This window comes from Macaca nemestrina, chromosome 4, assembly GCF_043159975.1.
Source record: "Macaca nemestrina isolate mMacNem1 chromosome 4, mMacNem.hap1, whole genome shotgun sequence".
In the NCBI taxonomy this organism is placed as follows: Eukaryota; Metazoa; Chordata; class Mammalia; order Primates; family Cercopithecidae; genus Macaca; species Macaca nemestrina.
In genome coordinates this window covers 31,525,333-31,549,786 of record NC_092128.1, presented here as the reverse complement: position 1 = coordinate 31,549,786, position 24,454 = coordinate 31,525,333, and the positions used below count along the sequence as shown (strand labels likewise).

Here is a 24,454-nt window from a genome sequence, read left to right as displayed (position 1 = left end):
ACTTTCCTAATCTTGCAAGAGAGACATCCAAATACAAGAAATCCAGAAAACATGTGAAAGATACCATACAAAATGAACATCAACAAGGCATATAGTCATCAGACTGTCCAAGGTCAATGCTAAAGAAAAAAGTCTTAAAAACAGCTACAGAAAAAGGTCAGGTCACATACAAAGGGAACATCATTAGGCTAATAGTGGACTTCTTAGTAGAAACTTTACAAGCTAGTAGAGATGGGGGGGCGGGAGGACTATGTTCAGCATTCTTAAAAGAAATTCCAAGTAAGAATGTCATATTCTGCCAAATGAATCTTCATGAGCAAAAGAGAAAGGAAAACTTTTCCAGACAAGCAAGTGCTAAGGGAATTTGTTACCAGTAGACCAACCTTAAAAGAGATCCTTAAGGGAGTCATAAACATGGGGAAAAAAGAATACCTGCTATCATAAAAACACACTGAAGTACATAGCCCAAAGATCCCATAAACCAACCACATAATAGAAACTACAAAGAAATCAACTAACAACTTCATGATAGGATCAAAACCTCACATATCAATATTAACCTTGAATGTAAAATGGTCTAAACACCCCACCTAAAAAGCACAGAGTGGCAAATTGGATTATAAAAAGCAAGACCCCTCTATCTGCTGTCTTTGACAGACCCATCTCATGTAATGACACCTACAGGTTCAAAGTAAAGGGTTAGAGAAAGATCTACCATGCAAATGGAAAACAAAATAGAGCTGGGATCTCTATTCTTATATCAGATGAAATAGACTTTAAATCAACAACAGTAAAAAAGGACAAAAAAGGGCATTACATAATGGTAAAGGGTTCAATTCAACAAGAAAACTTAATTACTCTGAATATATATACACCCAACATTGGAGCACCCAGATTAATAAAACAAGTATTTCTAGGCCTACAAAAAGATTTAAACAGCCACAAAATAGTACTGGGAGACTTCAACTCTCCACAGATAGCATTAGAGAGATCATTGAGGCAGAAAACTAACAAAGAAATTCTGGACTTAAACTCAGCACTTCACCAGTTGGGTCTAATAGACATCTTTAGAATACTCCACCCATCCACCACAGAATAAACATTTGTCTCATCAGCCCACAGAACATATTTGAAGAACAACCACAGGTTTGGCCATAAAGGAGGTCTCAATACATTTTTAAAAGTTAAATTCACATCCACCATATTCTTGGACCACAGTGAAATAAAAATAGATATCAATACCAAGAAGGTCTCTCATTTCTTTGAAATGAATGAAAACAGACACAACATACCAAAAACTCTGGAATGCAAGAAAACCAGTGTTAAGAGGAAAGTTCATAGTGCGAAAAGCTTATCTTGAAAAGTTAGAAAGATCTCAAATTAATGACCTAACATCACACTCAGAGGAACTGAAAAAAACAAGAACAAGCTAACCCCAAAGCTAGCAGAAGAAATCATAACATCAGGCTAGGAGCAGTGGCTCACACCTGTAATCCCAGCACTTTGGGAGGCCGATGCCAATGGATCACCTGAGGTCAGGAGTTCGAGATCAGCCTGGCCAACATGGCAAAACCCCATCTCTACTGAAAATACAAAAATTAGTGAGGTGTGGTTGCATGTGCCTATAATCACAGCTACTCAAGAGGCTGAGGCATAAGAATCATTTGAACCCAGGAGGCAGAGGTTGCAGTAAGCCGTGATGGTGCCACTGCATTCCAGCCTGAGCGACAAAGCATTCTGTCTCAAAAAAAAAAAAGGAAACAAAGAAAGAAAGAAAAAGAAAAAAAGAAATAACTAAAATCAAAGTAGAACTGAATGAAGTTGAGACCCAAAGATCCATACAAAAAATCAACAAAACCAAAAGTTGGTTCTGTGAAAGGATAAACAAGATCAATAGATCACTAACTAGATTAACAAAGAAAAGTGAACGTCCAAATAAACACTATCAGAAATGACAAAGGTGGTATTACAACCAATCCCATAGAAATACAAAAGATCCTCAGAGGCTATTATGAACACCTCTATGAACACAAACTAGAAAATCCAGGGGAAATGGCTAAATTCCTGAAAACATACAATCTCCCAAGACTGAATCAGGAAGAAACTGAAATGCTGAACAGACAAATATTTGAGTTCCATAATTGAATCAGTAATAAAAAACCTACCAACCAAAAAAAACTCTGAACCACATGGATTCACAGCTGAATTCTACCAGACATACAAAGAGGAGCTGATACCAATTACCAAAACTGTTCCAAAAAATCGAGGAGGAGGGACTACTCCCTACCTTGTTCTACAAAGCCAACATCACCTTGATACCAAAACCTGGCAAAGACACAATAAAAATAGAAAACTACATGCCAATATCCCTGATGAAAATAGATACAAAAATCCTCCACAAAATACTAGCAAACCAAATCCAACAGGACATCAAAAAGTTAATTCACCACAATCAAGCAGGCTTCTTTCCTGGGATAGAAGCTCATCAAAAAATGTGATTCATCACATGAACCGAATTTTTTTTTTTTTTTTTTTTTTTTTTTTTTTTTTTTGAGACGGAGTCTCGCTCTGTTGCCCAGGCTGGAGTGCAGTGGCCGGATCTCAGCTCACTGCAAACTCTGCCTCCCAGGTTTAAGCCATTCTCCTGCCTCAGCCTCCCGAGTAGCTGGGACTACAGGCGGCCGCCACCTCGCCCGGCTAGTTTTTTGTATTTTTAGTAGAGACGGGGTTTCACTGTGTTAGCCAGGATGGTCTCGATCTCCTGACCTTGTGATCCACCCGTCTCGGCCTCCCAAAGTGCTGGGATTACAGGCTTGAGCCACCGCGCCCGGCCCCCGAATTTTTAAAAAAGCTATATGGTGATCTCAATAGATGCAGAAAAAGCTTACAATAAAATCTAATATCCTTTCATGACAAAAGCCCTCAACAAACTAGGTATCGAAGGAACATACCTCAAAATTTTAAAAACCCACTCTCACCATTCTTATTCAACATAGTACTGAAAGTGCTAGCCAGACCAATCAGATAAGAGAAAGAAATAAAAGTGATCCAGATAGGAAAAGAAGAAGTAAACCTATCTCTTTTCATGGATGATATCATTCTATATTTAGAAAACCCTAAACACTCCACCAAAAGGTTTCTGGAACTGATACACAACTTCAGTAAAGTTTCAGGAAACAAAATTCATGTAAAAACTCAGTAGCATTTCTATAAACCAATAATGTTCAAACTGAGAGCCAAATCAAGAATGTAAACCCATTTATAATAGCCACAAAATAATAAAATATCTAGGAATATATCTAAATAAGGAGATGAAAGATCTCTAAAAGGAGAACTACGACACACTGCTGAAAGAAATCACAGATGACACAAACAAATGGAAAAACATTCCATGCTCATGGATTAGAATCAACATCATTAAAATGTCCATACTTCCCAAAGCAATCTACAGAGTCACAGCTATTCCTATCAAACTATCAGTGTCGTTTTTCAAAGAACTAGAAAAAACTATTCTAAACTTCATATAGACCAAAAAAGAGCTCAAATAGCCAAAGCTATTCTAAGCAAAAACAACAAAGCTGGAGGCATCACATTACCCATCTTCAAACTACACTATAAGGCTACAGTAACCAAAACAGGATGGTACAAAAACAGGCACATAAACCAGTGGAATAGAATAGAGAACAAAGAAATAAAGCCATATCCTACAGTCATCTGATCTTCAACAAAGTCAACAAAAATAAGCAATGGGGAACAACTCCCTGTTCAACAAATGGTGCTGGGATAGCTCATTAGTCATTATGCAGAAGAATGAAACTGGACTCCTACCTCTCACCATACATGAAAATTACCTCAGGATAAATTAGAGATTTAAATATAAGACTTCAACTTATAAGAATCCTAGAAAAAAACCTAGGAAACACCATTCTGGACATCAGTTTTTGGAAAGAATTTATGGCTAAGTCCTCAAAAGCAATTACAACAAAAACAAATTCACAAGTGAGACCTAATTAAACTAAAGAGATTCTTCTCCACATAAGAAACTATGAACAGAGTAAAAAGACAACCTAAAAAATTGCAGAAAATGTTAATAAACTATGCATATAACAAAGGTCTAATATCCAGAATCTATAAGGAACTTAAACAATTCAAAAAGCAAAATACAAATAATCCCATTTAAAATGGGCAAGAGATATGAATAGACACTTCTTGAAAGAAGACATATAAGCAGCCACCAAAAATATGAAAAAAAATGTTCAACATCCCTAATCATCAGAGACATGCAAATCAAAACCACAAGGAGATACTATCTCACACCAGTCAGAAGGGTACTATTAGAAAGTCAAAAAACAAAAGATGTCGGTGAGGCTGCAGAGAAAAGAGAACACTTATACACTGTTGCTGGGAGTGTAAATTAGTTCAACCACTGTGAAAAGCAGTTTGGAGATTTCTCAAATAACTTAAACCAGAACTACCATTCAACCCAGCAATTTTATTACTGGTTATACATAAAAAAGAAAATAAATAACTTTACCAAAAAGATACATGCACTTGCATGTTAAACACAGCATTAGTCACAATATAAAAGACATGAAATCAACCTAGGTGCCCATCAGTGGTGGGCTGGATAAAGAAAATGAGGTACAGAAGATGGCTGAATAGGAACAACTCCAGTCTGCAGCTCCCAGTGTGATCAACACAGAAGATGGGTGATTTCTACAATTCCAACTGAGGTACCTGGTTCATCTCACTGAGACTGGTTGGACAGTGGGTGCAGCCCATGGAGGGTAAGCTGAAGCAGGACAAGGTGTCGCCTCACCCAGGAAGTGCAAGTGTTCAGGGGATTTCCCTTTCCTAGCCAAGGGAAGCCGTGACAGACTACCTGGAAAAACAGGAAACTCCCACCAAAATACTGTGCTTTTCCCAAGGTCTTAGCAAAGAGACAAGGAGATTCTCTCCTGTGCCTCGCTCGGAGGGTCCCACATCCACAGAGACTTGCACACTGCTAGCGCAGCAGTCTGAGATTGAACTGTGAGGTGGCAGCCTGGCTGAGGAAGGGGCGTCTGCCATTGCTGAGGCTTGAGTAGGTAAACAAAGGAGCCAGGAAGCTCAAACTGGGCGGAGCCCACCATAGCTCTACAAGGCCTACCGCCTCTGTGGGCAGGGCAGAGCTGAACAAAAGGCAGCAGGCAACTTCTGCAGAGTTAAATGTCCTTAAACGTCCCTGTCTAACAGCTCTGAAGAGAGCAGTGGTTCTCCCAGCATGGCATTTGAGCTCTGAGAATGGACAGACTGCTTCCTCAAGTGGGTCCCTGACCCCTGTGTAGCCTAACTAGGAGACACCTCCCAGCAGGGGCCAACAGACAGCTCATATAGGCAGCTTCTGGGACGAAGCTTCTAGAGGAAGGATCAGGCAGCAATATTTGCTGTTCTGCAATATTTGTTGTTCTGCAGCCTCCACTGGTGATACACAGGCAAACAAGGTCTGTCTGGAGTGGACCTCCAGCAAACTCCAACAGACCTGCAGCTGAGGGACGTGACTATTACAAGGAAAACCAACAAACAGAAAGGAATAGCATCAACATCAACAAAAAGGTAATCTACACCAAAACCCCATCTGTGGATCACCAGCATCAAAGACCAAAGGTAGACAAAACCACAAAGATGGGGAGAAACTAGAGCAGAAAAGCTGAAAATTCTAAAAACCAGAGCGCCTCTTCTCCTCCAAAGGATTGCAGCTCCTCACCAGCAATAGAACAAAGCTGGACTGAGAATGACTTTGACAAGTTGACAGAAGTAGACTTCAGAAGGTCAGTAATAACAAATGTCTCCGAGCTGAAGTAGGATGTTTGAACCCATCACAAAGAAGCTAAAAACCTTGAAAAGAGATTAGACAAATGACTAACTAGAATAAATAGTGTAGAGAAGACCTTAAATGATCTGAAGGAGATGAAAACCATTGCACGAGAACTTTGTGACGCATGCACAAGCTTCAATAGCTGATTTGACCAAGTGGAAAAAAGGGTATCAGTGATTGAAGATCAAATTAATGAAATAAAGTGAGAAGACGAGGTTAGAGAAAAAAGAGTGAAAAAAACGAACAAAGCCTCCAAGAAATATGGGCCTACGTGAAAAGACCAAATCTACATTTGATTGGTGTACCTGAAAGTGACGGGGAGAATGGAACCAAGTTGGAAAACACTCTGCAGGATATTATCCAGGAGAACTTCCCCAACCTAGCAAGACAGGCCAACATTCAAATGCAAGAAATACAGAGGACACCACAAAGATACTCCTCGAGAAGAGCAACCCCAAAATACATAATTGTCAGATTCACCAACATTGAAATGAAGGAAAAAGTGTTAAGGGCAGCCAGAGAGAAAGGTCGGGTTGCCCACAAAGGAAAGCCCATCAGATTAACAGAATATCTCTCAGCAGAAACCCTATAAGCCAGAAGAGAGTGGGGGCCAATATTCAACATTCTTAAAGAAAAGAATTTTCAACCCAGATTTTCATATCCAGCCAAATTAAGCTTCATAAGTGAAGGAGAAATAAAATCCTTTACAGACAGGCAAATGCTGAGAGATTTTGTCACCACCAGGCCTATCTTACAAGAGTTTCTGAGGGAAGCACTAAACATGGAAAGAAACAATCGGAACAAGCCACTGCAAAAACATGCCAAATTGTAAAGACGATCAATGCTAGGAAGAAACTGCATCAATTAATGGGCAAAATAACCAGCTAACATCATAATGACAGGATCAAATTCAAACACAACAATATTAACCTTAAATGTAAATGGGCTAAATGCTCCAATTAAAAGACACAGACTGGCAAATTGCAAAGAGTGAAGACCCATCAGTGTGCTGTATTCAGGAGACACATCTCACGTGCAAACATGCACATAGGCTCAAAATAAAGGCATGGAGGACGATCTACCAAGCAAATGGAAAGCAAAGACAAGCAGGCGTTGCAATCCTAGTCTCTGATAAAGCAGACTTTAAACCAAGAAAACCAAAAGAGACAAAGAAGGCCGTTACATGATGGTAAAGGGATCAGTTCAACAAGAAGAGCTAACTATCCAAAATATATATGCACCCAACACAGGAGCACCCAGATTCATCAAGTCCTTAAAGACCTACAAACAGACTTAGACTCCCACACAATAATAATAGGAGACTTTAACACCCCACTATCAATATTAGACAGATCAACGAGACAGAAGATTAACAAGGGTATCCAGGACTTGAACTCAGCTCTGCACCAATTGGACCTAATAGAAATCTACAGACCTCTCCACCCCAAATCAACAGAATATACATTCTTCTCAGCACCACATCACACTTATTCTAAAATTGAGCACATAATTGGAAGTAAAGCACTCCTCAGCAAATGTCAAAGAACAGAAATCACAACAAGCTATCTCTCAGACCACAGTGCAATCAAATTAGAACTCAGGATTAAGAAAGTCACTCAAAACTGCACAACTGGATGGAAACTGAACAACTCGTGAATGACTGCTGGATAAATAACAAAATAAAGGCAGAAATAAATAAGTTCTTTGAAACCAATGAGAACAAAAACACAACGTACCAGAATCTCTGGGACACATTTAAAGCCGTGTGTAGAGGGACATTTACAGCACTAAATGCCCACAACAGAAAGCAGGAAAGGTCTAAAGTCGACACCCTAACATCACAATTAAAAGAATTAGAGAAGCAAGAGCAAACAAATTCAAAAGCTAACAGAAGGCAAGAAACAACTAAGATCAGAGCAGAACTGAAGGAGATAAGAGACACAAAAAACCCTTCGAAAAATCAATAACTCCAGGAGCTGGATTTTTGAAAAGGTCAACAAAATTGATAGACTGTTAGCAAGACTAATAAAGAAGAAAAGAGAGAAGAATCAAATAGATGCAATAAAAAATGATAAAGAGCATATCACCACCAATCCCACAGAAATACAAACTACCATCAGAGAATACTATAAACACCTCTACGCAAATAAACTAGAAAATCTAGAAGAAATGGATAAATTCCTCGACATATACACCCTCCCAAGACTAAACCAGGAAGAATTTGAATCTCTGAATAGAGATTCAATAACAGGCTCTGAAATTGGGGCAATAATTAATAGTCTACCAACCAAAAAAAGTCCAGGACCAGATGGATTCACAGTCAAATTCTGCCAGAGGTACAAAGAAGAGCTGGTACCATTCCTTCTGAAACTATTCCAATCAATAGAAAAAGAGGGAATCCTCCCTAACTTATTTTATGAGGCCAACATCATCCTGATACCAAAGCCTGGCAAGAATTTTAGACCAATATCCCTGATGAACATCAATGCAAAAATCCTCGATAAAATACTGGCAAACTGAATCCAGCAGTACATCAAAAAGCTGATCTACCACAATCAAGTCAGCTTCAGCCCTGGGATACAAGTGTGGTTCAACATATGCAAATCAATAAAAGTAATCCATCACATAAACAGAACCAATGAAAAAAACTACATGATTATCTCAATAGATGCAGAAAAGGCCTTTGACAAAATTCAACAGCTCTTCACGCTAAAAACTCTCAATAAACTAGGTACTGATGGAACATATCTCAAAATAATCAGAGCTATTTATGACAAACCCACAGCCAATATCATACTGAATGGGCAAAAACTGGAAGCATTCCCTTTGAAAACTGGCACAAGACAGGGATGCCTTCTCTCACCACTCCTATTCAACATGGTGTTGGAAGTTCTGGCCAGAGCAATCAGGCAAGAAAAAGAAATAAAGTGTATTCAATTAGGAAATGAGGAAGGCAAATTGTCCTTGTTTGCAGATGACATGATTGTATATTTAGAAAACCCTATCATCTCAGCTCAAATCTGAGCTGATAAGCAACTTCAGCAAAATGTCAAGATACAAAATCAACGTGCAAAAATCACAAGCATTCCTATACACCATTAACAGTCAAAGAGACAGCCAAATCATGAGTGAACTCCCATTCACAATTGCTACAAAGAGAATAAAATACCTAGGAATCCATCTCACAAGAGATGTGAAGGACCTCTTCAAGGAGAACCACAAACCACTGCTCAATGAAATAAAAGAGGACACAAACAAATGGAAGAACGTTCCATGCTCACAGATAGGAAGAATCAATATTGTGAAAATGGCCATACTGCCCAAGGAAATTTATAGATTTAATGCCATCCCCATCAAGCTACCAATGACTTTCTTCACAGAATTGGGAAAAACTACTTTAAAGTTCATATGGAACCAAAAAAGAGCTCACATTGCCAAGACAATCCTAAGCAAAAAGAACAAAACTGGAGGCATCACACTACCTGACTCTAAACTATACTACACAGCTACAGTAACCGAAACAGCATGGTACTGGGACCAAAACAGATATATAGATCAATGGAACAGAACAGAGGCCTCAGAAATAACACCACACATCTACAACCATCCGATCTTTGACAAGCCTGACAAAAACAAGAAATGGGGAAGGGATTCCCTATTTAATAAATGGTGCTGGGGAAACTGGCTAGCCATATGTAGAAAGCTGAAACTGGATCCCTTCCTTACACCTTATTCAAAAATTAATTCAAGATGGGTTAAAGACTTAAATGTTAGGCCTAAGACCATAAAACCCCAAGAAGAAAACCTGGGCAATACCATTCAGGAAATAGGCATGGGCAAGGACTTCATGACTAAAACACCAAAAGCAATGGCAACAAAAGCCAAAATAGACAAATGGGATCTAATTAAACAAAAGAGCTTCTGCATGGCAAAAGAAACTACCATCAGAGTGAACAGGCAACGTACAGAAGGGGAGAAAATTTTTGCAATCTATCCATCTGACAAAGGGCTAATATTCAGAATCTACAAAGAACTTAAACAAATTTACAAGAAAAAAAAAGCATCAAAAAGTGGGCAAAAGATATGAACAGACACTTCTCAAAAGAAGACATTCATGCAGGTAACAGACACATGAAAAAATGCTCATCATCACTGGTCATTAGAGAAATGCAAATCAAAACCACAATGAGATACCATCTCACACCAGTTAGAATGGCAATCATTAAAAAGTCAGGAAACAACAGATGCTGGAGAGGATGTGGAGAAATAGGCACACTTTTACACTGTTGGTGGGAGTGTAAACTAGTTCAATCATTGTGAAGACAGTGTGGCAATTCCTCAAGGATCTAGAACTAGAAATACCATTTGACCCAGCAATCCCATTACTGGGTATATACCCAAAGGATTATAAATCATGCTACTATAAAGATACATGCACACATATGTTTACTGTGGCACTATTCACAATAGCAAAGACTTGGAACCAACCCAAATGTTCATCAGTGACAGACTGGATTAAGAAAATGTGGCACATATACACCATAGAATACTATGCAGCCATTAAAAAGGATGAGTTCATGTCCTTTGCAGGGACATGGATGAAGCTGGAAACCATCACTGTGAGCAAACTATCACAAGGACAGAAAACCAAACACCACATGTTCTCACTCATAGGTGGTAAATGAACAATGAGATGACTTGAACACAGGGCGGGGAACATCACACACAGGGGCCTGTCATGGGGTGGGGGGGCGGGGGAGGGATAGTATTAGGAGAAATACCTAACATAAATGATGAGTTAATGGGTGCAGCAAACCAACACAGCACATGTATACCTATGTAACAAACCTGCACGTTGTGCACACGTACCCTAGAACTTAAAGTATAATTAAAAAAAAAAAAAAGATAAAAATAAAAAATGAACTTCAACCCTTAACAAAGAGTAACTCAAAATAGATCATACACCTAAATGTACAAGCTAAAACTATAAAATATCTAGAAGAAAACTGAAAATCTGGCAGTAAAATGGCCCAATAGAAGCCTCTATCAATGGTTCACCCTAGAATACCAAACTGAAAAACTATCCATGCTAAAAAAAAAAAAAATGCACCTTCATAAGAAAAAAAATCAGGTGAGTGGTGACAGTACCTGGTTTTTACTTCACATCACTGAAAGAGGCACTGAAGAGGCTCAGAAACATGGTCTTTAATTGTCAGCCCCACCCCTTCTCCACCCCCAGCTGCAACCATGTGGCACCGAGAAAGAATCAGGGTGTTTAGGGGAGGGAGAACATAGTAATTGTGGGGCTTTGGAACTCAGTGTTGCCCTAGCAACACTGTCGTCACAGCAGAAAGGAACAGCAAGCAGAATTCACCCAGCACTGACAGAGGGAAGATTTAGACCAGCCCTAGCCAGAGAGTAATAGCCCATCCCAGCAGTCAAAACCTGAATTCCAGCAAGTCCTGCCACCATGAGGTAAAATGCTCTGTCATTCTAAATAAGCTTGAAAGGCAGTCTACGCCATAAGGACTGAAATGCCTGGGCAAGGCCTGGTGCTGTGCTGGGCTCAGAGTCAGTGGACTTGTGGGGAATGTGACCTAGTGAGACATTAGCCAGGGCAGCCAAGGGAGTGTATATGCCACCCCTTTCCCTACCCCAGGCAGTGCAGCTCACAGCTTCAGGAGACTCCTTCCTTCTACTTGAGAGGCAGAGCAGGAAGAGTAAAAAGGACTTTTCCTTGCAACATAGATACCAGCTCAGTTACAGTAGGATAGGGCACCAGGCAGAGATTTGAGGCCCCATTCCAGGCCCTTGCGCCTGGATGAAATTTTTAGCCATATTGTTGGCCAGAAGGGTACCCACTCCCTTGAAGGGAAAGACCTAGTCCTGGCAAAATGTATCACCTGCTGACTAAAGACATCCTGGGCACTGAATAATCATCAGTGGTAGCACTGATGAATAAGCACCAAGCAGTGCTCACCGTTGGCCTTGGGTGAGACTCAGAGACATACCGGCTTCCCAGCTGTGGTCACTACAGGGAGAGACTCCTGCTTGAGAAAAGGAGAGAACAAGTAAAGAGGACTTTGTCTTGCAGCCTAGGTACCAGCTCAGCCACAGTGGTTGATATAGTTTGGATATTTGTCCCCGCCCAAATCTCAGGTTGAAATGTAATCCCCAATGCTGGAGGTGGGGCCTGGTGGGAGGTGTTTGAATCATGGTTGTAGATCCTTCATGAATGGCTTCAGCCATCCCCTTGGTGGTAAATGAGTTCTCACTCTGAGTTCACACGAGATCTGGATGGTTTAAAGTGTATGGCATCCCCCTCCCCGCTTTCTGTCTCGCTTGTTCCTGCTTTTGCAATGTGACATGCCTGCTTCCCCTTTGCCTTCTGCCATGATTGGAAACCTCCTAAGGCCTCCTTAGAAACTGTGTAGATGTGGGTACCATGCTTCCTGTAAAGCCTGCAGAACTGTGGGCTAAGTAAACCTCATTTCTTTACAAATTACCCAATCTCAGGTATTTCTTTATAGCAATGCAAAAATGGCTTAATGGAGTGGGGTCAGAGCACCAAGCAGACTCTTGGGATCCCCAATTCCAGGTCTTGGCCCTTAGAAGACATTTCTGGACCTGCGCTGGGCCACAGAGGAGCCCACTGCCTGAAAGGAGAGTCCCCGGCCTGGTAGCATTCACCACATGCTGATTGAAGAACCCTTGGGCCTTGAGTGAACATCAGTGGGAGCCAAACAGTACATGCCATGGGCCTGGGATGGTGGCGGCCACAGGGATAAACTCCTCTTCATGTGGAAAGAGGAGGAAAGAGTGGGAAGAACTTTGTCTTGTTGCATTGGTGCCAGCTCAGCCACAGTAGAATAGAGCACCAGGTAGATTCCTAAGATGTCTGACTCAAGGCTCTGGCTCCTGGACAGCATCACTGGACCCACCCAAGGCCAGGAAGAACTCACTACACTGAAAAGAAGAACACAAGCCTGACTGGCTTCACCACCTGCTGATTTTAGAGCCCTAGGGCCTTGATGGAACATAGGCAGTAGCCATGGACCTTATGTAATATCAACTGCTATGCTGGTCTCAGGTCTGACCCAGTGCAGTCCTAGTGGTGTGGCCACAGGGTATTTGTGTCACCCCCTCCCCAAGTTCCAGGCAGCTGAGCACAGAGAGACTACATTTGTTTGGGAGAAAGTTAGTGATGAAAACAAGAATCTGCCCCTAGTAATCCAGGGAATTCTTTGGGATCTTATCCAATACCATCAATGTGGTACCTCTACAAGTCTGCACAAGCCACAGCATTACTGGACTTGGGGTGCCCCCTAATGCAGATATGGTTGCAATGACAAAATTTATATCACAATACCCAAGACCCTTCAATATCTGGAAGGATGATTACAAACAAGCCCAGATTATGAAGACTACAATAAATACCTAACTCTTCAATGCACAGACACCAACAAACATCCACAAGCACCAAGACTATCCAGGGAAATACAACCTCACCAAACAAACTCAATAAGGCACCAGAGACCAATCCTGGACAGACAGAGATATGTAATCTTTCAGACAGAGAATTCAAAGTAGCTGTTTTTAGGAAACCCAATGAAATTTAAGATAACACGGAGAAGGAATTCAGAATCCTCTCAGAAAAATTTGACAAAGAGATAGAAATGATTTAAAAGAATCAAGCAGAAATTCTGGAGTTGAAAATGCAATTAACATACTGAAAAATGCACCAGAGTCTCTTAAAAGCAGAATTGATGAAGAAGAAGGAAGAATTAGTAAGTTTAAAGACATGTTATTTGAAAATATACAGTCACAAGAGACAAAAGAAAAAGTATTTAAAAGAATGAAACATACCTAGGAAATCTAAAAAATAAACTCAAAAGGGCAAACTAAGAGTTCCTGGCATTAAAGAGAAGGTTTCCTAGACAAGTGTATCCAGTGAAAATATCCTTTAAAAGTGAAGGGGAGGCCAAGTCTGGTGGCTCACGCCTGTAATCCTAGCTCTTTGGGATGCTGAGGTGGGTGGATCACTTGAACCCAGGAGTTCAAGACCAGCCTGGGCAACACAGAGAGATCCCATCTCTATTTAAAAAAAAAAAAATTAAGGAGAAATAAAGTATTTCCCAGACAAACAAAAGCTGAGAGATTTCACCAACAGCAGGCCTGTCCTACAAGAAGAAAATTCTAATGGGAGTTCTTCAATCTGAAAGAAAAGGATATTAATAACCAATAATAAATCATTTAAAGGAACAAAACTCACTGGCAATAATAAATACACAGAAAAACATAGTATATTATAACACTGTAACTGTGGCATGTAAACTACTCATATCTTGAGTAGAAAGACTAAAGGTGAATCTATCAAAAATAATAACTACAGGCCAGGCTTGGTGGCTCACTCTTACAATCCCAGCATTTTGGGAGGCTGAGGCGGGCTGATCCCTTGAACCCAGAAGTTTGAGACCAGCTTAGGCAATACAGTGAGACCCTATTCCTAACAAAAAAAAATTTTTTTTAATTAGCTAGGTGTAGTGGCAAGTGCCTGTAGTCCCAGCTACTCAGGAGGCTGAGGTGGGAAGATTGTTCGAGCCTGCTAGGTCAAGGCTGCAGTGAGCTATATCACACCACTACACTCCAGCCTGGGCAACAGACCAAAACCCTGTCTCAAAATAATAATAATAATGACTACAACAACTTTTCAAGTAATAGTACAATAATCTATAAATAGAAACAACAAAAAAAGAGTGGGGATGAAGCTAAAGTGTAGAGTTTTTGTTAGTTTTCCCTTTGATTATTTATACAATCAGTGTTAAGTTGTCATCAGTTTAAAATAATGGATTTTAAGACATTATTTGCAAGCCTCATGGTAACCTCAAATCAAAAAACATATGACAAACACACACGAAATAAAAGGCAAGAAATTAAAACATACTTGTATCAGTCTGTTCTCACACTGTTAATAAAGACATACCCGAGACTGGGTAATTTATAAAGGAAAGGTTTAATTGACTCACAGTTTCACATGGCTGGGGAGGCCTCACAGTCATGATGAAAGAGCAAAAGACATTTTACATGGTGGCAGGCAAGAAAGAATGAGAGCCAAACAAAAGGGGAAACTCCTTATAAAATCATTAGATCTCATGAGACTTATTCACTACCATAAGAACAGTATGAGGGAAACCACTGACATGATTCAATTATCTCCCACCAGGTCCCTCCCACTACACGTGGGAATTATGGGAGCTACAATTCAAGATGATATTCGGGTGGGGATACAGCCAATCCATATTAATACTACCAAAGAAAATCATCTTCACTGAAAGGAAGACCAGAAGGAAGGAAAGAAGGAAGAGAAGACCACAACCCAACCAGAAAACAAATAACTACATGGCAGGAGTAAGTCCTTACTTATCAATAATAACATTGAATGTAAACAGACTACCTCTCCAATCAAAAGAAAGACTAGCTGAATAGGTTTAAAAAACAAAAACAAAAACAAAAAAAACCAGGACCCAACGATCTGTTTCCCACAAAAAAACACACTTTACCTATAAAGACATACATTGACTGAAAATAAAGGGATGGAAAAACATTCCATGCAAATGGAAACCAAAAAAAAAACAGAGTAGCCATACTTTTATCAAAGCATATTTCAAGACAAAAACTATAAGAAAAGATAAAGAAGGTCATCATATAATGATAAACGTGTCAATTGAGCAAGAGGATATAACAATTTTAAATATATATGTACCCAGCACTGGAACACTCAGATATATAAAGCAAATGTTACCAGAGCTAAAGAAAGACAAAGACCCCAATATAATAATAACTGGAGATTTCAATACTCCACTTTCAGCATTAGACAGATCATCCAGACAGAAAATCAACAAACACTGGACTTAATCTGCACTATATATGGATCTAATATATATTTACAGAACTTTTCATTCACTGGCTGCAGAATATACACTCTTCTCCTCAGCACGTAGATCATTCTCAAGGATAGACCACATGTTAGACCACAGAAGAAGTCATAAAATATTCAAATAAATAAATTTCTATCAAGTATCTTTTTGATCACAATGGAATAAAATTAAAAATCAATAACAAAATAGAAAAAAAGAAAAAAAAACCTCAATAACAGGAAGAATTTTAGAAACCATATGAATGCATAGAAATTAAACAATATGCTCCTGAGTGGCCAGTGAGTCAATGAAGAAATTAAGATGGAAATTGAAAAATTTCTTGAAACGAATGATAATGGAAATAAAACATACCAAAATCTATGGGATAGAGCAAAAACAGTACTAACAGGAATGTTTATAGCTATAAACACCTACGTCGAAAAGGTAGAAAAACCTCAAGCAAACAACCTATCAATACATCTTTAAAAACTAGAAAAGCAAGAGCAAGCCAAACTCATAATTAGTAGAAGAAAAGAAATAATGATCAGAGCAGGAATAAGTGAAACTGAAATGAAGAAAATATGAAGGATCAATGAAGCAAAAACTTGGTTTTTTGAAAAGATAAACAAAATCAACAAACCTTTAGCTAGACTGACAAAGAAAAAAAAGAGAAGACTCAAATAAATAACATCAGAGATGAAAAAGGAGACATTACAACAAATACCACAGAAATATTTCTAGGCTACTAAAAGCCACCATATACCGATAAACTGAAAAACTGATAAGCAATGGACGAATTCCTAGACACATACAACCCTCCAAGATTGAACTAAGAAGAAATCAAAAACCTGAACAGACCAATAACAAGTAATGAAATTGAAACTGTAATAAAAAGTCTCCCAGCAAAGAAAAGCGTGGGACCCAATGGCTTCACTGCTGAATTCTACCAAACATTTAAAGAAGAACTAATATTAACTCTACTCAAACTATTTCAGAAAAACAGAGGAGGAAGGAATGTTTCCAAACTCATTCTATGAGTATTACTCTAATACCAAAACCAGGCAAAGACACATCAAAGAAAGAAAACTACAGGCCAATATCTTTGAGGAACATTGATGCAAAAATTCTCAACAAAAAACTAGCACACCAAATTCAACAATTCATTAAAAGGATCATTCATTATGACCAAATGGGATTAATTTCAGGAATACATGGATGGTTCAACATATGTAAATCAATTTTGATACATCATATCAACAGAATGAAGGACAAAACCACACAATCATTTCAACTGATGCTGAAAAAGCATTTAACAAAATTCAGTATATATTTATGATAAAGCCCTCAAAAACTGTGTATAGAAGGAACACATCTCACCAAAATAAAAGGGATGTATGACAGACCCATAGCTAGTATCATACTGACTGGGAACAAACTAAAAGACTTTCCTCTAAGATCTGGACAAGACAAGGAGGCCCACTTTCACCATTGTTATTCAACATAGTACTGGAAGTCTTCACTAGAGAGGTCAGACAAGAGAAAGCTATAAGGACACACTTGCTTTCCTTCCAAATCGGAAAGGAAGAAGTCAAATTATCTTTGTTTGCATATGATATGATACTATGTTTGGAAAAACCTAAGTTTTCCACAAGAAAACTATTAGAACTGATAAATTCAACAAAGTTTTAGGATACAAAATCAACATACAAAAATCAATAGTGTTTATATATGCCAACAGTGAACAATGTGAAAAAGAAATTTTAAAAGTAATCCCATTTACAATAGCCACACAAAAAATTAAATACCTAGGAATTAACTTAATCCAAAGAAGTGAAAGATCTCATAACAAAAACTATAAAACACTGATGAAAGACATTGAAGAGGACACCAAAAATGGAAAAATATTCCATGATCATGGATTGGAAGAATCAATATTGTTAAAATGTGATTACCACCCAAAGCAATCTACAGATTCAATGCAATCCCTATCAAAATACCAATGACATTCTTCACATAAATAGAAAAAACAAACCTAAAATTCATATAGAATAACAAAAGACCCAAAATAGCCAAAGTTTTCCTAAGCAAAAACAACTAAACTGGAGGAATCACAGTACCCGACTTCAAATTATACTACAGAGCTATAGTAACCAAAACAGCATGGTACTAGCACAAAAATAGACACATAGACCAGGGGAACAGAATACAGAGCCTGGAAACAAACCCACCTACCTAGAGTAAACTCATTTTTGACAAAGATCCCAAGAACATACACTGAGGAAAAGACAATCTCTTCAATAAATAGTGCTGGGAAAACTGGCTATCCATATGCAGAAGAATGAAACTAGACCCCTATCTCTTACCATACACAAAAATCAAATTGAAATGGATTAAAGACTTAAATCTAAGACCTCAAACTATGAAACAACTACAATAAAACATTGGGGAAAATCTCTATGAAATTGGTCTGGCAGAAATTTCCTGAGCAGTACCCCAAAAGGATAGGCAACCAAAGCAAAAATGGGCAAATGGGATCACATCAAGTTAAAAAGCTTCTGCACAGCAAAGGATACAATCAACAAAGGGAAGAGACAATTTACAGACTGGGAGAAAATATTTGCAAACTACCCATCTGACAAGGGATTAATAACCACAATACACAAGGAGTTTAAACAGCTTTTCAGAAAAATATCTAATTATCCAATCAAAAAATGGGCAAAAGATTTGAATAGACATTTCTCAAAAGAAGACATACAAATGGCAAAAAGTATATGATGAAAAGGTACTCAACATCATTGATCATCAGAGAAATGTAAATCAAAACTACAGTGAGATCTCATCTCACCCCAGTTAAATGGCTTTTATCCGAAAGACAGGCAATAACAAATACTGGAGAAGCTGTGGAGAAAAGGGAACCCTTTTGGTGGGAATGTAAATTAGTACAACAACTACGAAGAACAGTTTGGAGGCTCCTCATAAAAACTAAAAATTGAGCTATCAAATGATCCAGGAATCCCACTTCTGGGTATATACCCAAAAGAAACGAAATCAGTATATCAAAGAGATAGTGTTTATTCCAGCACTATTCACAATAGCCAAGATTTGGAGGCAACCTAAGTATCCATTAACAGACAAATGGACAAAGAAAATGTGGTGCATATACACAATGGAGTACTAGTCAGCCATAAAAATGAGAAGATCCTGTCATTTGCAACAACATGGATGGAGCTACAGGTCATTATGTTAAGTGTAATAAGCCATGCACAGAAAGACAAACTTCTCATGCCCTCACTTATTTGCAGGAGCTAAAATTTAAAACAATTGAACTCATGGAGATAGAGAGCAGAATGATAGTTACTAGAGGCTGGGAAGGATAGTGGGAGAGGGATTATTAATAGGTATAAAAATATACATAGAATGAAGAAGATCTAGTATTTGATAGCACAACAGAATGACCCATCAACAATAATTTATTGTACATTAAAAAACAACTAAAAGAGTATAACTGGATTGTTTGTAACACAAGTAAATGATAAATGCTTGAGGTGATGGATATACCATTTACCCTGATGCAATTATGACTCATTGTATGCCTGTTTCAAAATATCTCATGTAGTCAGGCATAATGGCTCACGTCTGTAATCTCAGCACTTAGGGAGGCAGAGGCAGGAGGACAGCTTGAGTCCAGGAGTTCTAAACCTGCCTGGACGATATAGCAAAACGCTGTTCTCCATCAAAAGAAAAAAAAAAAAGTCCAAAAACCCCTCACATATTCTGTAAATATATATATCTACCATGTACCCACAAAAATTAAAAAAATAACAAACAAAATCTTATTGATCTTGGGTTAGGCAAAGATTTTTTTAATACAACACAAAAATACAAATTCTAAAAGAAAAAGCTGATGAACTGAACTCCGTCAAAATTTAAAATTTTTACTTTTCAAAAATAACTGTTTGGTAAATGAAAAGATAAGCCACAAACTTAGGGAAATATTCATAATACTTATATTTGATAAGGGACTGTGTCCAGAAGAAAAATAATTTATAGCTCAACAATAAGAAGATGAACAATCGGATTTTTTAAATAAGCAAAAGATACAATACAAAGTTTATAAAAGATACATAAATAAGTATCTGAAAAGATGTTCAACATAATTACTAATTGGAAAATCATGAGATACTAACACAAAATCCTTAGAATGGTTAAAATTAAATATTGACAATTGTCAAGGATATGGAGAGACTGGAACTTTCATACTTTTCTGGTGGGAATGCAAATTGGTTCAGCTACTATGGAAAACAATTTGGCAGATTCTTATAAAGTTAAATATATCCTTACGATATGACTCAGTACTTCCACTCCTAAGTATTTACCCAAGAAAAATGAAAACATAGATCTACACAAAGACTTATATTCAAATGTTCATAGGAGATATAGTCATAATAGCCCAAAACTGGAAACAACCCAAACACAGGTGTTCATCAACTGATGAATGGATAGACAAATTGTGGTATATTCATAGAATGCAATACTACTCTGCAATAAAAAGGAACAAACTACTGATACAGGAATGAACTTAAAAAATATTAGGCTAAGTGAAAGAAGCCAGACACAAAATATTTCATTTCCATGAAATCCTAGAAATAGCAAAACTATAGTGATACAAAGCAGACAGGACATTACCATAGGCCACGCTGTAGAGTATTGGTGGACATATGTGAGAACTCTTTGGAATGATATAATTATTCTATATCTTCATAGTAGTGGCTGTTACATGATTGCACATATTTTTCAAAGCTCATTGAACTGTCCACATCAAATAGGTGGATTTTATTGTATGTAAATTATACCTCAGTAAAGCTGATTGAAAATCCTCTAGATAATAATAGTTTCTCTTTTATTTTTTTAAATAGGGGATGAAAGAAATATTCTGATATGAATGTTTTGATGTGGATGGGGAATTGGCTTTATAAGGATGGGAGATGACAGGGTAAATACTGAGTACAACTTTCCCTGGGTGGAGATGTGTCAAGAACATTTCTTCTCCTAGAGATTAGTGCTCAAATTGATCTTATTTAATGCTAATATAAAGAAAGGTGACTGTGTAGAAAGCAGAGTTTGTAGATAAGTTTTAAACTTCCTTCAATAGTGTATGTCAAGTGGATGAAGATGAATTGCTGGATGATTTCATACTGAGTGCATAAAGATAGGTAATGCATTTTAGGAAAAGTCATTTAAGCCTACATTAATACTATTATAGGAGCTCAAGTTATTTTATTGGAATACTTTAAACTGTTTCCTGAAAATATTAATAAGTATTATAGACATGATATAGTATTCTGGTTAAAAAAGAATTTGTTATCTTTTAGAGGTAAATACTGAAGTATTTATAAATGAAGTTATAGGATATCTTGGATTGCTTCAAATAATTCAGTGGGGTTGTGGGGAGAAGTTAGGGGTGGGAGTGGCTAGGAACATGGATGAAGTAAGATTAGATATATACTGATAATTGTTAAAGCTGAGTGATGGGTACATGACATTTACTTTTCTATTCTCTTTATTTTGTGTATGCTAAGGTTTGAATATTTGTCCCCTCCAAAACTCATGTTGAAACAATCCCCAATGTGGCACAGTATTGAGAAGTGGGGCTATTGAAAGGTAATGGAATTGATGGATTAACGGGTTAATGGATCAATGGGTTATCATGGGAGAGGAACTGGTGGCTTTATAAGAAGAAGAGGAGAGACCTGAGCTAGCATGTCAGCATGCTCAACCTCCTTGCCATGTGATAACTTGTGCAGCCTCCAGACTCTAGAAAGTCCCAGTCAACAAGAAGACCCTCACCAGACGTGGCTCCCCTGAACTTGGACTTCTCAGCCTCCGTAACTGTAAGAAATAAATTCTTTTTTTATATCAATTACTCACTTTCAGGTATTCTGTTATAAGCAGCAGAAAACGGACTAAGACTAAAACAGTGTATGTTTGAACATTTCCATAATAATGGATTGACTGTTTGCTTTTTAGTTTTCTGGGGGAAAAAAAAATCTATCTTCACTTAGATGAGCTTTGGAATCACCCTGGACTCAACTACATGGTCCATAAGGAAGTAAAAATAAGTTGAAACTAGGCTCTCTAAAAGCGATTTTTTAGATCAAGGGAATGGGTTAGACAGCAGAATCACCAGGGGTGCTCATCTATTCCATGCTGAGGGTCTCTCCAGAGGATTTAATTTGATTGGGTGGCAAGTTCAGCAGGTATCACCCGGCAGAGGTGACACTCAAAGTCTGATGGATACAGGTTTATGGTGCTGAACTAATCTGGTTCTGTGCTATTTGAACTGGGTCCCAGTGCAAAAACTGAGTCTTTAAAAGACAGTATTCAAACCCCTGGGGAAAAGAAAGGGTTATGTAGACTTGTAGGATCGCTGCCAATGAGAAACATTTTGGGAATATCCATAATCAGTGGGAAGGGAGAGGGTCACCACCTCAGTCCAACAGGCTCCTGTGAATCATAAACCCAACAGAAAGCTAGGATCAGACAGAACATGGAACACAAAATTATTCCATCCCATACATTAATTGCCAAGCCTCAAAAAAATACATATTAAAAATTAAAGAAAAATTAGAGAAGTAAAACCAATTATTTTACTAGAAAGTATTAGAAAGCCAATGAAAATCTATGACAACAAGAGACCAAAATATGGCAATTTTGGGGATTTGAAGGCTGTAAATTCATAGAAATGTAAATATGGTAATATAGACTTTTTCACTACATCCTAATATCCCAGACCTAGAGGATGCAACTCAAAGCTTAAAAGATGTAGTTTTTATCTCAGTGAAAGGAAGTACTACTCTATAAGAACATTTTAGCTAAAAACAGGAAAATGCCCATGCAGGGTTTAACTACCAAATAATAAAATATAATTAAAGTAAGATAGGGTGTTTGAGAAAAAAAATCCTAAACATTCTGAGGCTGACATCATGGAAGTCATCTAAGCTTTTTACTATGTATCCATTGGCACTACTTCCCAGGCTGAGTTGGAAAGATCATCTGTGTCCGCCAAATACTGCAGTTCTTAAGTTCTCAAGGTATGAATAAAACCCACAAGTCACTGCTAGAATGGCTATTGGTCCTTTTAAATACAAAGGGTCTCCATTTCTAGAGTTAGACATGAGAATACACTTGAGCCAGGAGCAGAATTATGGGGCATTGTGCCATCCCAGCCACCATTGCCTGAAAACCTGCCCTTCTAGCTATGTAACTGTGTAACAGCTACTATAAAATGTAGTGCCTTAAAACAGCATCCACTTTGTTTCATAATTTTACAAGTCACAAATTTGAGAAGGGCTCAACTCGGTGATTCTTCTGCTCCATGTCTCATCAACTGGGGTCACTCGTGCTATTCAGCTGGTGGCTGGGCTGGGCCAGAGTGTCCATGATGCTTCTTTCATGTACCTGATGTCTCTGCAGAGATTGCAAAAGGCTGGGTTCTGCTGAGTCCCTCTCCCTCACTATGTAATATCAGGGTCTCTCCACATGTTTACTTCAGCAGAGTAGTTAGACTTCTTATCTGATGGCTGACTAAAGATCAGGTGCCAAGAACAGAGGAAGCTGTCAGACCTCTTAAAATTCAGGCTCACTACTGGCATCATGTCACTTCTGTTGTACTCTGCTGATCAAAGTAATCCAGGCCAGCTTAGATTCAAAGGGAGAAGAAATGGGCCTCTCACTGGCGGGAATTTTAAATAACTTGAGGCCATCTTTAATTCACCACAGATGCCCTTTAAAAAAAAACTGTCAGGAACTGAAAGATATCCCCGTCTGCATTTAAGGAAAGCCAGAACTAAATTTTCCTGGACTAAATTCTTTTTCAATCAAAAAAGGTAACTAGGCTGGGCGTGGTGGCTCACGCCTGTAATCTCAGCACTTTGGGAGGCCAAGACCGGCGGATCACTTGAGGTCAGGAGTTCGAGACCAGCCTGGCCAACATGATGAAAACCCGTCTCTAATAAAAATACAAAAAATTAGCCAGGCATGGTGGTGCACGCCTGTATTCCCAGCTACTCAGGAGGCTGAGGCAGGAGAATCACCTGAACCTTGGAGGCACAGGTTGCCGTGAGCTGAGATCATGCCACTGCACTCCATCCTAGGTGACAGAGTGAAACTCTGTCTCAGAAAAAAAATAAAAAAAGACTCAGAAGTTTCCAGGCTGTTCAGAAGTGAAATTGGACAGGTTTGAGCCACACTAACTTATGCTTCATAGACATGACCTTACCATGTTTTTAAAAAAAAAAAAAACCTTGTGGCTGGGCGCGGTGGCTCATGCCTGTAATCCCAGCACTTTGGGAGGCTGAGATGGGCAGATTGCCTGAGGTCAGGAATTCGAGACCAGTCTGGCCAACATGGTGAAACCCTGTTTCTACTAAAAATACAAAAAAAAAAAAAAAAAGATAACTAATTCTACATACCTTAATATTCCTGTTCTTAACCCAACAAAAAGAATATTCCCAGGCACATATTGAAGTGTTCTGTTCCTCAGTTCACCCATATGTATGCATGTATATGTATCATATGGAATATGCATTCATCACATTCACGTGTTGAAATTCTCACCCCCAAGGTGATGGTGACCAGCCTGGCCAACATGGCAAAACTCCATCTCCACTAAAAATACAAA

At 38.5% G+C, this 24,454-nt stretch overlaps 1 protein-coding gene and 1 long non-coding RNA gene across 3 annotated transcripts in view; one reads left to right on the top strand and one right to left on the bottom strand.

Annotated features, from left to right (window-relative positions):
- The window catches only part of LOC105474805 (zinc finger protein 800), a 113,411-nt gene extending 102,341 nt beyond the window's left edge, over positions 1–11,070 (bottom strand). Inside the window, exon 1 of the mRNA XM_071094547.1 lies at positions 11,006–11,070. The gene's annotated coding sequence lies outside the window, so the exon portion shown is untranslated. The remainder of the gene's footprint in view (positions 1–11,005) is intronic.
- Positions 11,071–11,210: 140 nt separating this feature from the next.
- LOC105474786 (uncharacterized) overlaps positions 11,211–24,454 on the top strand; it is a 31,377-nt gene continuing 18,133 nt past the window's right edge. For both annotated transcript variants that reach the window (XR_982955.3, XR_982954.3), the window contains exons 1-2: positions 11,211–11,332; positions 21,579–21,665. This is a non-coding gene — a long non-coding RNA (uncharacterized lncRNA). The remainder of the gene's footprint in view (positions 11,333–21,578; positions 21,666–24,454) is intronic.